Source organism: Pseudochaenichthys georgianus, unplaced genomic scaffold (genome assembly GCF_902827115.2).
Source record: "Pseudochaenichthys georgianus unplaced genomic scaffold, fPseGeo1.2 scaffold_180_arrow_ctg1, whole genome shotgun sequence".
NCBI lineage: Eukaryota > Metazoa > Chordata > Actinopteri > Perciformes > Channichthyidae > Pseudochaenichthys > Pseudochaenichthys georgianus.
Window position 1 is genome coordinate 140,473 of NW_027262575.1, and position 15,189 is coordinate 155,661.

Genomic DNA, 15,189 nt, shown 5'->3' on the forward strand with positions numbered 1-15,189 from the left:
CCGAAATTCACAAATATCGCGAGACATTCCGACATCAGAGAAAAAATGTGCGGGTAGATTAATAAACCTGATGCATTGTTTACTATTGGGTTAAGATGGCGGGAGGAACTTTTGAGCGATGGGTGTTCTCACATTATTATCAGTTCATTAGAGAAAAAGAGAAAAACATAATAGTCAAGTGCAATCTATGTTCGTCGGCAGCAAAGGAATTGTCTACATCAAGAAATAGCACTAGCAACTTAAAGAAACACCTGGACCGGTGCCACGCTAACACTAAGTTAGTCGAGAGATCTGCCGGCTCGGAGAAAAGAAAACATACAGAAGACGTGAGTGTGGGCACGCTGAAGCAACACAAGTTAACATTCTCTCGGCCTTCTATGATTCTGGAACCCCGAGAAGTTAAGAGACTGGTGGCAGAGTATGTTGTGGAAGACATGCAATCTCTGTCATCTGTGGAGTCGCCGGCATTTAGAAAACTTGTCAGCAAAATCCCTGTCAACACCACCAATGACAAGGTAAGCTAACGTTGCAATAGAGACTTTTTAATACAGTAGGTTACTGGGCCATGCCGAGGCTGTACTACCATGTTAGCGACCAGCGACGTAATTGTAATGTTGTTCTTTTGTGTGTGTGTGTGTGTGTGTGTGCGCGCGCATGCGTGTGTCTTGACTCGCATTTTATTCCACTCGCTTTGTACATGGTTAGCTTGAGTGTGAGGACCCCAGGAAGAATAGCCAATGCTCATGCTAGTGCTAATGGGGATCCTAATAAAGACATAAATACATTAGCTTAAATGTTATACTGCTGCCTGGTGGTAAAAAGATGTATTGCCTATACATAAGCACCTATCATTACAGTAATGTTACCGGTATCCAAATATTATTTAGCCCAGTTATAAATGGAGCATTAGTTTATTATCTAGCATGACTTTAATATCTCTATCTTCTTAATTTTCAGCAAGTGTTGCCAGATAGAAAGACATTTGCCAAAGAGTTGGATAAAGAATATGTTATCATGGAAAAGGAGCTGAGGAAAACTATCGATGCCCAGGATTATGTGTCAACAACAGCAGACATATGGAGTGCTAACAACAAAAGTTTCTTGGGGGTGACTGTGCATTGGATCGATGCAGATACCTTGAAACGAAAGAAGGCTGCGATCGCTTGTAGAAGATTTAGGGGTCGACACACGTACGACGCAATAGCAACAGAGCTGGAAGACATTTTCTCTCAATATGGACTTACCAACGATAAAGTGACTGCATGTGTGACGGACAACGGGAGTAACTTTGTGAAGGCGTTCAAGGAGCATCAGCAGCGGCAAGTGGAGTCCGATGAGGAGGAGGAGGAGGATGAGGTGGATGGCGATGGAGAGGCAGACTTTACAGACCTTCACAGTGTGCTTGCCGCCGCCAAAGATGATAATGCCCGGGACGGGCTATGTATACTGCCTCCCCATCATAGATGCGCAGCCCATACACTTAATCTAATTGCGAACAATGAGGTTGATAAATGGCTGTCATCTAACGTAGAATCTAGGGCTGTGTATCGTAGTGCTACAGCCAAATGTTCAGCGTTGTGGACGAAGGCCAGCCGCTCCACAGTCGCATCAGAGTTCCTGGAAGAGGTCAGTGGTAGAAAGTTGATTGTCCCCACAGTAACAAGGTGGAACTCATACTTTGACGCCTATTCTCGGATCACAGAAATGCCCCTCACTGACATCAATAATATCTGCACACAATTTCAAATGAAATGTATGAACGACAGGGAATACCAGTTTCTCAAGGAATACTGTTCCATTATGAAGCCTTTCACAGTTGCACTGGACATCTTACAGGGTGAGGACACTTGTTTTTATGGAACGCTTCAACCAACACTAGAAGTTCTCATGGGAAAAATATTAGCAATGAAAACTGGCCTATCAGCAATGACCACTGGGCTGCCTGAAGTTATTGTGGGAGCAATCAAAACCCGATTTGCCGCAATAATTGACTCCAAGGAAGCGCTGCTTGCTGCTGTCTCACTGCCCAAGTTTAAGCTGCGTTGGGTAAAAGAAGAAGCCAGAAGAGACCATATCAAGATACTCCTCATGTCAGAGTGTCGTTCCCTAACAACACAAGAGCCTGCAGCCCTCATGCCCGATGTCCCTCAACCTGCTGCTGTTGCCTCCAGCGAGGAGGATTGTTTTGCCTTTGACTTACAGCCCGTTACCACAGCTGATGCGCCCATGTCTGTGGAAACAGAGGTAATGTCTTATTTCAATTCTGCCCCTACGATGGAAAGTCTGCACCAGTTTCCAAGAATTAAAAAAATTGCACTCCGCTGTAATGCCCCAACGCCATCCAGTGCACCAGTAGAAAGACTTTTCAGTCTTGGAAATCTTGTGCTTACCCCAAAACGCAACCGTCTCGGTGATGGACGCTTTCAACGCCTTCTCCTGATGCGCTTCAACCGTCATTTCAGTCAAGGCGGTAGTGGAATAGGCCAGCCCCCCACCATAGAACAATAAGTAGGCTGTAGGTCAAGGCTTTAAGGGCTTTCATACTTAAATGTATTTTACGAGCCTTAATTGGCTGTATTCTACCTCTGTTTTGGCAGTAACAGGTTTCCTGTTTATTTTTTTATTTTCAATATTCCAATGTGTGTGTTAAATATAGTGGAGCTTCATTTGTGTTGTGAAGTATTTCCTACGAGGCCTTTTTATGTATTTAGATTTGACCAGACTTTGTTTGGGAGCCTAGGCGTTGTTTGGCAAATAGCAGGGCTCCTATGTTTGGCCTACGTTGCATTTAGTAGCAATCTTAAGCAATGTTTGGCTTACATGTTAATAGTGTTGGACTGAAAATGGCTGAGCCGTAAGCTATTCCTTGAGGCCTAATCCTTTTCATATTTTTGATAAAGCTTCTTCTTTGTCCACTCAATACATTCAAACTTCTTGTGCTTGGAACTTGAATTAAATAAAAGAAAGTAACAAAAAGAAAAATATATTGCACACCTTGTCATTTCATAATGTTATAGATTTCATTATAGTGAGCTCTAGCTCTATTGTATTTAATATATATAGGCCTAGACTTATAAATATTTACAGTATCTCTACCATAACTGACCGGACTTTGATCCTTTGTCTGCTTTAAATAGGTTTATAAGTTGTTAGTAGCCTTAAGGGCCTACACAGTTGTTATGCTGCTAAACCACATTGCCCTTCACTGGATGTATAATGAGCTGCACTAAACTACATTTTAGCATTTAAAATACCTAGCCATTCTTTTGCGGTTATTTTGGTGAAAGTAACTAAAAAAGTAACTAAAGTAGTGTAACTCATTACATTTCAGAGACAGTAATTTTGTAATGTAACTTATTACTTTCAAAAGAGAGTAATAAGTAATATGTAATATATTACATTTTGGAAGTAACTTGCCCAACACTGGTTAGGGCTGATTAGATTCAGCCCCTAGTTTTGCTGATATAGGCTTAGTTTGTCGGGGGACATCTTGCTTCTTCCTTCTCTCTGTCTGTACCTGTGTCCTCTCATGTTCCATTAACCCAGCTTCCCCACATGTCTTTCTTTTTGGTGTCTATATACGCTGGGATCCGGAGTCATGGATGATCCTGCGGTCCTGAGTCCTGGATCGCGAGCGCTGGATCTTGAGTCGTGGCTGTGGTCCTGGATCATCGGTCCTGGATGGATATCCTCGTGGATTCATCTTCCTATTATACACACATGCATTTCCAAACATCTGGACTACCTATGTTGCAAATGTATTATCTTTTCAATTTACACACGGCATCTATTGCACGTCTGTCCGTCCTGGGAGAGGGATCCCTCCTCTGTTGCTCTCCCTGAGGTTTCTCCATGTTCCCTTTAAACTGTGGGTTTTCTCCGGAAGTTTTTCCTTGTACGATGTGAGGGTCTAAGGACAGAGGGTCTAAGGACAGAGGGTCTAAGGACAGAGGGTCGAAGGACAGAGGGTCTGAGGACAGAGGTTCTAAGGACAGAGGGTCTGAGGACAGAGGGTCTGAGGACAGAGGGTCTAAGGACAGAGGGTCTGAGGACAGAGGGTCTAAGGAAAGAGGGTCTGAGGACAGAGGGTCTGAGGACAGAGGGTCTAAGGACAGAGGGTCTGAGGACAGAGGGTCTAAGGCAGGCCCGGACTGGCCATCGGGAGGACCGGGAGGTTTCCCGATGGCCTGGCCTGTTAAGTGGCCTGCTGGCCTGGCGATTTTCCTTTTTTTTAATGTATTGTGAACGCAACGCTGCGCAAATGTGGGTCTGCCTCACACAGGGTGCTGTCTGTCCACACATGATGTGGCCTGCCGACAGGGCTGTCCCTCCCTACAGGCTGATCACACACACTGCGTGGGGCCTCACCTCGCGGAGGGGGTCTCACCTCGCGGAGGGGGCCTCACCTCGCGGAGGGAGCCTCATCTCGCGGAGGGAGTCTCATCTTGCGGAGGGAGCCGCAAATACGGCGCACCTATGCGCTTATGCGGCGCATAGTGTGGCGCGGCACGGTTGCGAGGCTCAAACTGTTTGGTCACCATTTATGTAAACCCATATTTCCATTTGAGGGGGGAGTGATTAGTAAAATACGCATGAATAAAAAGAAAGAAGGTAAGATACACTTGTAAAACTTGTTGAGAGCTAAAACTAGTCTTTGCTGCTGCCTCAAAGAGGAGCAGGGAGGAGAGGAGGGAGACAGGGGAGGCTGATTCAGGAGTACAGACACACTCACAACTATAAATGAACCAAAAATAAATAAATAAACAACTTTCAGTGTTTTTCATATGTTATTGGTTATGGCCATGATTTTATGATTATTGAAATGTATACAGTTCTGTTTCATATGGGTGTTCCAGGTGTAGTCTCTTTATTTTCCCCTCAAAATACACCAGGTTGATGCATTAAACTCCAGCATTTTAAAATAAATCTTACTGGGGGGCATGCCCCCAGACCCCCCTAGAGGATTTGAGGTCCACCCCCACTTAAAATATGTTCACATGGATAGGTTCCCAAATACATTTGCATATTTTTTTAAATAGTAACCCCTGTCCATATGTTTATTATTGGGTAGATTTAAACTATAGAGCTATCACTATGGGCAGCTACACTGTAAATATTTACAAATAAATCCAGCAGAATGGCAACTGGTAGTGGCCTGGCTGGGTGTATAATTCCCGGCCTGACTTATTGTCCCAGTCCGGCCCTGGTCTAAGGACAGAGGGTGTCGTATTGTCATACTGATATTCTGTACACACTGTGAAGACCACTGAGACAAATGTAACATTTGTGATATTGGGCTATAAATAAACATTGATCCTCTTTCTTAGTGTCAGTGAGGAACCAGTGTAAAGACCTCAGAACTGGACTGATCCTCTTTCTTAGTGTCAGAGAGGAACCAGTGTAAAGACCTCAGAACTGGACTGATCCTCTTTCTTAGTGTCAGTGAGGAACCAGTGTAAAGACCTCAGAACTGGACTGATCCTCTTTCTTAGTGTCAGTGAGGAACCAGTGTAAAGACCTCAGAACTGGACTGATCCTCTTTCTTAGTGTCAGTGAGGAACCAGTGTAAAGACTTCAGAACTGGACTGATCCACTTTCTTAGTGTCAGAGAGGAACCAGTGTAAAGACTTCAGAACTGGACTGATCCTCTTTCTTAGTGTCAGAGAGGAACCAGTGTAAAGACTTCAGAACTGGACTGATCCTCTTTCTTAGTGTCAGAGAGGAACCAGTGTAAAGACCTCAGAACTGGACTGATCCTCTTTCTTAGTGTCAGTGAGGAACCAGTGTAAAGACCTCAGAACTGGACTGATCCTCTTTCTTAGTGTCAGTGAGGAACCAGTGTAAAGACCTCAGAACTGGACTGATCCTCTTTCTTAGTGTCAGTGAGGAACCAGTGTAAAGACTTCAGAACTGGACTGATCCACTTTCTTAGTGTCAGTGAGGAACCAGTGTAAAGACCTCAGAACTGGACTGATCCTCTTTCTTAGTGTCAGTGAGGAACCAGTGTAAAGACTTCAGAACTGGACTGATCCTCTTTCTTAGTGTCAGTGAGGAACCAGTGTAAAGACCTCAGAACTGGCCTATTCCTCTTTCTTAGTGTCAGAGAGGAACCAGTGTAAAGACCTCAGAACTGGCCTATTCCTCTTTCTTAGTGTCAGTGAGGAACCAGTGTAAAGACCTCAGAACTGGCCTATTCCTCTTTCTTAGTGTCAGAGAGGAACCAGTGTAAAGACCTCAGAACTGGCCTATTCCTCTTTCTTAGTGTCAGTGAGGAACCAGTGTAAAGACTTCAGAACTGGACTGATCCACTTTCTTAGTGTCAGTGAGGAACCAGTGTAAAGACTTCAGAACTGGACTGATCCTCTTTCTTAGTGTCAGTGAGGAACCAGTGTAAAGACTTCAGAACTGGACTGATCCTCTTTCTTAGTGTCAGTGAGGAACCAGTGTAAAGACCTCAGAACTGGACTGATCCTCTTTCTTAGTGTCAGTGAGGAACCAGTGTAAAGACCTCAGAACTGGACTGATCCTCTTTCTTAGTGTCAGTGAGGAACCAGTGTAAAGACTTCAGAACTGGACTGATCCTCTTTCTTAGTGTCAGTGAGGAACCAGTGTAAAGACCTCAGAACTGGACTGATCCACTTTCTTAGTGTCAGTGAGGAACCAGTGTAAAGACCTCAGAACTGGACTGATCCTCTTTCTTAGTGTCAGTGAGGAACCAGTGTAAAGACTTCAGAACTGGACTGATCCTCTTTCTTAGTGTCAGTGAGGAACCAGTGTAAAGACCTCAGAACTGGACTGATCCTCTTTCTTAGTGTCAGAGAGGAAGCAGTGTAAAGACCTCAGAACTGGACTGATCCTATTTCTTAGTGTTAGTGAGGAACCAGTGTAAAGACCTCAGAACTGGACTGATCCTCTTTCTTAGTGTTAGTGAGGAACCAGTGTAAAGACCTCAGAACTGGACTGATCCACTTTCTTAGTGTCAGTGAGGAACCAGTGTAAAGACCTCAGAACTGGACTGATCCTCTTTCTTAGTGTTAGTGAGGAACCAGTGTAAAGACCTCAGAACTGGACTGATCCTCTTTCTTAGTGTCAGTGAGGAACCAGTGTAAAGACTTCAGAACTGGACTGATCCTCTTTCTTAGTGTCAGTGAGGAACCAGTGTAAAGACCTCAGAACTGGACTGATCCACTTTCTTAGTGTCAGTGAGGAACCAGTGTAAAGACTTCAGAACTGGACTGATCCTCTTTCTTAGTGTTAGTGAGGAACCAGTGTAAAGACCTCAGAACTGGACTGATCCTCTTTCTTAGTGTTAGTGAGGAACCAGTGTAAAGACCTCAGAACTGGACTGATCCTCTTTCTTAGTGTCAGTGAGGAACCAGTGTAAAGACCTCAGAACTGGACTGATCCTCTTTCTTAGTGTCAGTGAGGAACCAGTGTAAAGACCTCAGAACTGGACTGATCCTCTTTCTTAGTGTTAGTGAGGAACCAGTGTAAAGACCTCAGAACTGGACTGATCCTCTTTCTTAGTGTCAGTGAGGAACCAGTGTAAAGACCTCAGAACTGGACTGATCCTCTTTCTTAGTGTCAGAGAGGAACCAGTGTAAAGACCTCAGAACTGGACTGATCCACTTTCTTAGTGTCAGTGAGGAACCAGTGTAAAGACCTCAGAACTGGACTGATCCACTTTCTTAGTGTCAGTGAGGAACCAGTGTAAAGACCTCAGAACTGGACTGATCCACTTTCTTAGTGTCAGTGAGGAACCAGTGTAAAGACCTCAGAACTGGACTGATCCTCTGAGTGTTAGTGAGGACTCGAGTATAGTTGTAGTTATGTATTTATATTAATAATTTATTTAGTTGTAGTGTTCATTAATTGATTCATTTTTCCTTTTTTAATCAGCCGTTTCTTTTTCTTGTTCAAAGTGATATTCACTTAAAGTTAAAGCCTTTTATTGTCATTATACTAAAAGAACAACGAGATTCAGAGTGCATCTCTGTCCCAGTGTGCCAACAAAGGTCACAAACTGAGCGACCAAATGGTTTCTCCCATGTGAATTCTCTCGTCTCTTCAGACATATTTCTCCCCACTCAGATCACTGAACTGGTAGCTTGCTAGTATTATATAGCATCTTCTTTCACTCATACGCACTTTGTTATTGTTTAAGTGTTTAACCCGGACTAACAGATCTTTCCAATCACCACTGATTTCAGGGTCCGGAGAAGCTAAAGTCCTGTTCTTGGCTGGCTCTGGTTCTCCGTCTGGTTCTCCGTCAGCGTCACCATAAGTGTTGGTTGCGTTTGTGTCATTATTGCACGATGCTCTTGTTTCTGTGGTAAATATCTGTTTTAATGCACATTCAGACTTGACTTAGAGCAAAGATGTTCTATCACACTCAGAGCAGGTATCACCTTATACACATTTACTGGGACTAACTCAAAGAGTTTAAACCTCACAATAATCACTGTCTTCAGCTTTGAAGCCAATTGGTTCTCAACAGGGTTCATCTCATGAGGCTTCATTTGAACACAATCCCCCTGCTGGTCAAACAGTGTACAGCAGGCAGATATGAAATCAGATATGAAATCAGATATGAAATCTCAACTACCTATGTTGCAAATGTATTATCTTTTCAATTTACACACGGCATCTATTGCAGTCTGTCCGTCCTGGGAGAGGGATCCCTCCTCTGTTGCTCTCCCTGAGGTTTCTCCATGTTCCCTTTAAACTGTGGGTTTTCTCCGGAAGTTTTTCCTTGTACGATGTGAGGGTCTAAGGACAGAGGGTCTAAGGACAGAGGGTGTGAGGACAGAGGGTCTGAGGACAGAGGGTCTGAGGACAGAGGGTCTAAGGACAGAGGGTGTCGTATTGTCATACTGATATTCTGTACACACTGTGAAGACACTGAGACAAATGTAACATTTGTGATATTGGGCTATAAATAAACATTGATTGATTGAACAGTGTGATCTTTCTCATACCGAGTTCCCAAAGAGTAAAGCCTTAGAATAACTCATTTTCATGTAATCAATATCGTATATATCCCAGTTTAATGATCGTGATTGAGAAGCCTAAGGAGGATGGTAAACAAAGAGCGATTTGTATTCCTAAATGTTACTCGTAAACTTAACCATGTTATAGACACACAATGGCTAAACAACAACAACATAATATACATTAACTAACTTAATCAAATGTATATTTCCAGCAGTACATTTCAAAAATAGCTCCAAATGTCATTTGTTTCTCTCCCACTCTATTCCTGGATTTACAAATAAATACTTCTTCTACGGTCACCTTGGCAAAAGGTAACTTTACACCTTGTTCAAGCTTTAAAAGCAGAATATCCTTCATATGTCAAACTAGCCAAAGATTTAAGTGCTAGTTAATTTTACAAAAACATGGCCGACAGATTCTTCTTGACTCGAGCCTCATCCCAGTTCCCCTCCTCGACTCCTCCTTTCCGTCACTCGCGTCCCTTCCTTGCGTCCCTTCCTTGCGTCTCAGCTCTCTTAGAAGCGAGCGAGAGACACGAGGAGGTGACAGAGGAGTCCTCACGTATTAATTAGGATGTCCTCGTTCACTCAAACGTCACTCTTAAACGACGTCTGTTAATGCTGACGTGCACAGCTGATCCCCTCTCATCGGGCTGAACTGAAGAACCTTTAGAACCGGCCCATTTGTTGTTAAATATTTATTTAAATGAATGAATCTTTCTCTTGTTAGTCAAGGAACTCAATGTGTGATGGTTGGTCCTGCCTCTGTGTTCCGTGTTGGTGTAAAATGTAGCTTACATTTAAATACAAATATAATTATAGTAATGTGAAAGCCTTACTCTGAACATGTGTGTCCTGTAGGTCCCCACATTCAGGACTGTGGATTTTAATCAGTTTAATGGAGAAATATGGACTCTTTGTTTGTAGATATCTAAACTACAGCATAAATACAGAGAGTAGGCCTGTTCTACTGAGTGATATATATTATACACACTGCTCTGCTTTCTGCACGGACCTCACAGCTGTTCTCACTGTAAACATCGCGTCGAGATGAGAGCAGTTACTAAAATAATATCCAGGGGATGCATGCAGAGCTGTGATTGGCTGAGATCGGCCGTGCGTCACGCCTCCACCGTTCCCGGAAATGCATCCGCGGAGGCTGACAATAAATAATGTTATTATGAATACATTTGCCTCCGAGTCCTGCATGAACTGTGCAAAGACTGTATTTTAACATTGGTCATATGGAACTATTTTCTCAGGTGGTACTTGGTGTAAAAAGGTTGAGAACCACTGAGTTAGAGTACCCTGTAATCAAAATAAGGTAACATATGATGATCAATACAAATTGTTCCGGGTTACTGTGACGAAGATGGCTTCGTCACTGCGGACTGACGGCTTCGGGCTTTGTATATTGCACATGTGTTTTGAAAAGTGTTCCCTTTCCCCATGTCTGTTGCTGTTGACTGTGTGCACCTGGTGCCCTGTGTTGTCTCCTCCCCCTCACCTGTGTCTTGTTGGGTTCATTAGTGTGGGTATTTAGGCTCTGTGTTTCCTGTTTTGTGGGGGGGGGGTGAGATCCTTGTGGCCGTGCAGTCACGTGAACCGCGAGATTGGGGCTGTGTCATGTGCCCGTGAGTAATAAATGCCCACACCGCGGGTTGTATTTGGAACGTTTTTCCTCTGCCTCCTTGCTTGGTCGGGCCGCTCAACAGTCAGCCCCACATTTGGTGTCAGAAGTGGGATTGACCAAGTGAGGAACTGAGGGAGATGATGAAGTCATTCCTGCAGTATGAGACAGCCAGATTCAAGTGGGAGGAGTGCCGTGTTCACGGATACAGGAACAGGTTTCCCCGATGGAAGAGAAAGAGGAGCAGCCCGGGTTGCAGAGGGACGAAGAGGAGAAGCTTAGCGGAGGAGGCTCGTCTGATATGCCTGCAGGAGGAGAAGAAACTTAAAGACCAGGAAGATGCCTTTCTGGAGGAGGAGGAGGAGGAGGAGGAGGAGGAGGAGGAGGAGGAGGAGGAGGAGGAGGAGGAGGAGCAGCAGCAGCAGCAGCGGGTGAAAATGGCCGAGGGGATCCGTCGCGAGAGAGAGCGCGTCACGCAGCGACAGCTGGAGGAGATCAGGGCTCAGCCCAGTCTCACAAAAAAACGTGTAATAACTACGTTGGTCCACAACTTGGGACGTAGTGTTTCTACAACAAACGCCTCTGAAATTGTAAGATCCCTACGTTTCTTTTCACCATTCATTTCCAATGGCGTCTAGAGGTTTCTCAATACTCACTTTCCCTCTTTCTCCATGTCTCAGTGTCTCCATGTCTCAGTGTCTCCATGTCTCGGTGTCTCCATGTCTCGGTGTCTCAGTGGCTCCATGTCTCAGAGTCTCCATGTCTCAGTGTCTCCATGTCTCAGTGGCTCCATGTCTCAGTGGCTCCATGTCTCAGTGTCTCGGTGTCTCAGTGGCTCCATGTCTCAGAGTCTCCATGTCTCAGTGTCTCCATGTCTCAGTGTCTCCATGTCTCGGTGTCTCAGTGTCTCCATGTCTCAGTGTCTCCATGTCTCAGTGGCTCCATGTCTCGGTGTCTCAGTGGCTCCATGTCTCAGTGTCTCCATGTCTCAGTGTCTCCATGTCTCAGTGTCTCAGTGGCTCCATGTCTCAGAGTCTCCATGTCTCAGTGTCTCCATGTCTCAGTGTCTCCATGTCTCAGTGGCTCCATGTCTCAGAGTCTCCATGTCTCAGTGTCTCCATGTCTCAGTGTCTCCATGTCTCAGTGTCTCAGTGGCTCCATGTCTCGGTGTCTCCATGTCTCGGTGTCTCAGTGGCTCCATGTCTCAGTGTCTCCATGTCTCAGTGTCTCCATGTCTCAGTGTCTCCGTGTCTCAGTGGCTCCGTGTCTCAGTGGCTCCGTGTCTCAGTGTCTCCATGTCTCAGTGTCTCCATGTCTCAGTGTCTCCATGTCTCGGTGTCTCAGTGGCTCCATGTCTCAATGTCTCCATGTCTCAGTGTCTCCATGTCTCCGTGTCTCAGTGTCTCCGTGTCTCCGTGTCTCCATGTCTCAGTGTCTCAGTGTCTCAGTGGCTCCGTGTCTCAGTGGCTCCGTGTCTCAGTGGCTCCGTGTCTCAGTGTCTCCGTGTCTCAGTGTCTCGGTGGCTCCGTGTCTCGGTGTCTCCGTGTCTCGGTGTCTCCGTGTCTCGGTGTCTCAGTGGCTCCATGTCTCAGTGTCTCCATGTCTCAGTGTCTCCATGTCTCAGTGGCTCCATGTCTCAGTGTCTCCATGTCTCAGTGTCTCCATGTCTCAGTGTCTCGGTGTCTCCATGTCTCGGTGTCTCCATGTCTCGGTGTCTCAGTGTCTCCGTGTCTCGGTGTCTCCGTGTCTCCATGTCTCAGTGTCTCCGTGTCTCAGTGTCTCCGTGTCTCAGTGTCTCCGTGTCTCAGTGTCTCAGTGTCTCCATGTCTCAGTGTCTCCATGTCTCAGTGGCTCCGTGTCTCCATGTCTCGGTGTCTCAGTGGCTCCGTGTCTCAGTGTCTCCGTGTCTCAGTGGCTCCATGTCTCCGTGTCTCAGTGTCTCAGTGTCTCAAAGTCTCCATGTCTCAGTGTCTCCATGTCTCAGTGGCTCCATGTCTCAGTGGCTCCATGTCTCAGTGTCTCCATGTCTCAGTGGCTCCATGTCTCCATGTCTCGGTGTCTCCATGTCTCAGTGTCTCCATGTCTCAGTGTCTCCATGTCTCAGTGTCTCCATGTCTCCGTGTCTCCATGTCTCGGTGTCTCAGTGGCTCCGTGTCTCAGTGTCTCCGTGTCTCCGTGTCTCAGTGTCTCCGTGTCTCAATGTCTCAGTGTCTCCATGTCTCAGTGTCTCCATGTCTCAGTGTCTCCATGTCTCAGTGTCTCCATGTCTCCATGTCTCGGTGTCTCAGTGGCTCCGTGTCTCAGTGTCTCCGTGTCTCAGTGGCTCCGTGTCTCCGTGTCTCAGTGTCTCCGTGTCTCAGTGGCTCCATGTCTCAGTGTCTCCGTGTCTCAGTGGCTCCGTGGCTCCGTGTCTCAGTGTCTCCATGTCTCAATGTCTCCGTGTCTCAGTGTCTCAGTGGCTCCATGTCTCAGTGGCTCCATGTCTCCGTGTCTCCATGTCTCGGTGTCTCAGTGGCTCCATGTCTCAGTGTCTCCATGTCTCAGTGGCTCCATGTCTCAGTGGCTCCATGTCTCAGTGTCTCCATGTCTCAGTGGCTCCATGTCTCCGTGTCTCCATGTCTCGGTGTCTCAGTGTCTCCATGTCTCAGTGTCTCCATGTCTCAGTGTCTCCATGTCTCAGTGGCTCCTTGTCTCCGTGTCTCAGTGGCTCCATGTCTCAGTGGCTCCATGTCTCCGTGTCTCTGATTGTGTTACGTTACTATGAGAGTGCTCTCATACTTGTTTGATTCTGAAATTGTATTGTGTGGGGGAACATTATGGGACATGTATATAAATATATGTCCCATCTGTAGCCTGTTATCGTCTCATGACACCGCCCTGAGAATGAATCAAAGTAGATATAAAGTGGTCTTGAACACATCTGTCCATCAGACAGAGGCTGCTGCCTCCTGTCATCATTAATGGACGTCTCTTTAAAATGACCGCTCAGAGGAGAGGAGTTCTCCTTTCTCTCACCGCCTGCTGCTTCCCCTCCTCTCTCCTCGGCTCCCCTCCTCTCTCCTCGGCTCCCCTCCTCGACTCCTCTCTCCTCAGTTCCCCTCCTCTCTCCTCAGCTCCCCTCCTCGACTCCTCTCTCCTCGGCTCCCCTCCTCTCTCCTCGGCTCCCCTCCTCGGCTCCCCTCCTCTCTCCTCGGCTCCCCTCCTCCCTCCTCGGTTCCCCTCCTCTCTCCTCGGTTCATCTCCTCTCTCCTCGGCTCCGCTCCTCTCTCCTCGGCTCCCCTCCTCGACTCCTCTCTCCTCGGCTCCCCTCCTCCCTCCTCGGCTCCCCTCCTCCCTCCTTGGTTCCCCTCCTCTCTCCTCGGTTCCCCTCCTCTCTCCTCGGCTCCCCTCCTCGGCTCCCCTCCTCGGCTCCCCTCCTCGACTCCTCTCTCCTCGGCTCCCCTCCCCGACTCCTCTCTCCTCGGTTCCCCTCCTCTCTCCTCGCCTCCCCTCCTCGACTCCTCTCTCCTCGGTTCCCCTCCTCTCTCCTCGGTTCCCCTCCTCTCTCCTCGGTTCCCCCCCTCTCTCCTCGGCTCCTCTGCTCGGATCTCCTGTGAGCGGCACTAAGTCTCGACGATAGGAGTCGAGGAGGGGAAATTTGAGTATTGAGAAACCTCCTATGTCACGTGATCTTCAAATTTCTCCCCGCAGAAAAAAACAAACATGGTCGACCTTCGTTTTATTCTCGGTGGAAAATGCCTATTTTAAGGTTACTTTGGCCATTAAAATGCGTTTTGATGTCATTTGATGCGAGAAATATGAGTTGTTATTTCAGATTATGTGTGCAGTGGATGTACATGATCTTTAGTTTGCTCGTTATTACGAAGATTACTTCAGGAAATGGTGTCTATACAACGTTTTCATTGTTACCAAGGTGGTTGCTAGGGACGCTGCTATCGATATTATTTCTGTTATGTTGTGTAAAATGGTGTTATCTTTATTGCTACCCCCTTCCCGTCAATGTATAGTGTTGGTCCACAGCGCAAACGTATTAGTTTAACAAAATCTGCATCTAAAATTGTGGCATAGAAACGTTATTTTCGCCGTTATTTAACCCTTCCCCGTAGATTCTCCATTTCCTCAACAATAACACATCATTATCCTTGTGTTTATTTGATTGTTTGATTAATAAACAAAAGTTGGAGTCCGTCAGGACCAAGGGTCGGAGCAGCTCATTTGCTTTACAGAATAGGCTTGTTTGAGACGAGCTGTGGCTCGCCTCGAAAGTAGACGAGACTAGCCGATCGCAGCTGGGGGAGGTCTCAAAAAGCTCGCTTTTAAGTTCACATTATATATCAGTGCTCGGACCTATTTTGTTCACATTATATATGCTTCCGTTAGGCAATATTATAAGGAATCATTCTGTAAACTTTCATTGTTATGCGGATGATACTCAACTATATTTATCAATCAAGCCTGATGAAATTAATCATCTAAATAAAATTCAAGACTGCCTCAAGGACTTAAAAACGTGGATGACCTTAAACTTTTTGACCTTAAACACGACCAAAACTGAAGTTATTGTAC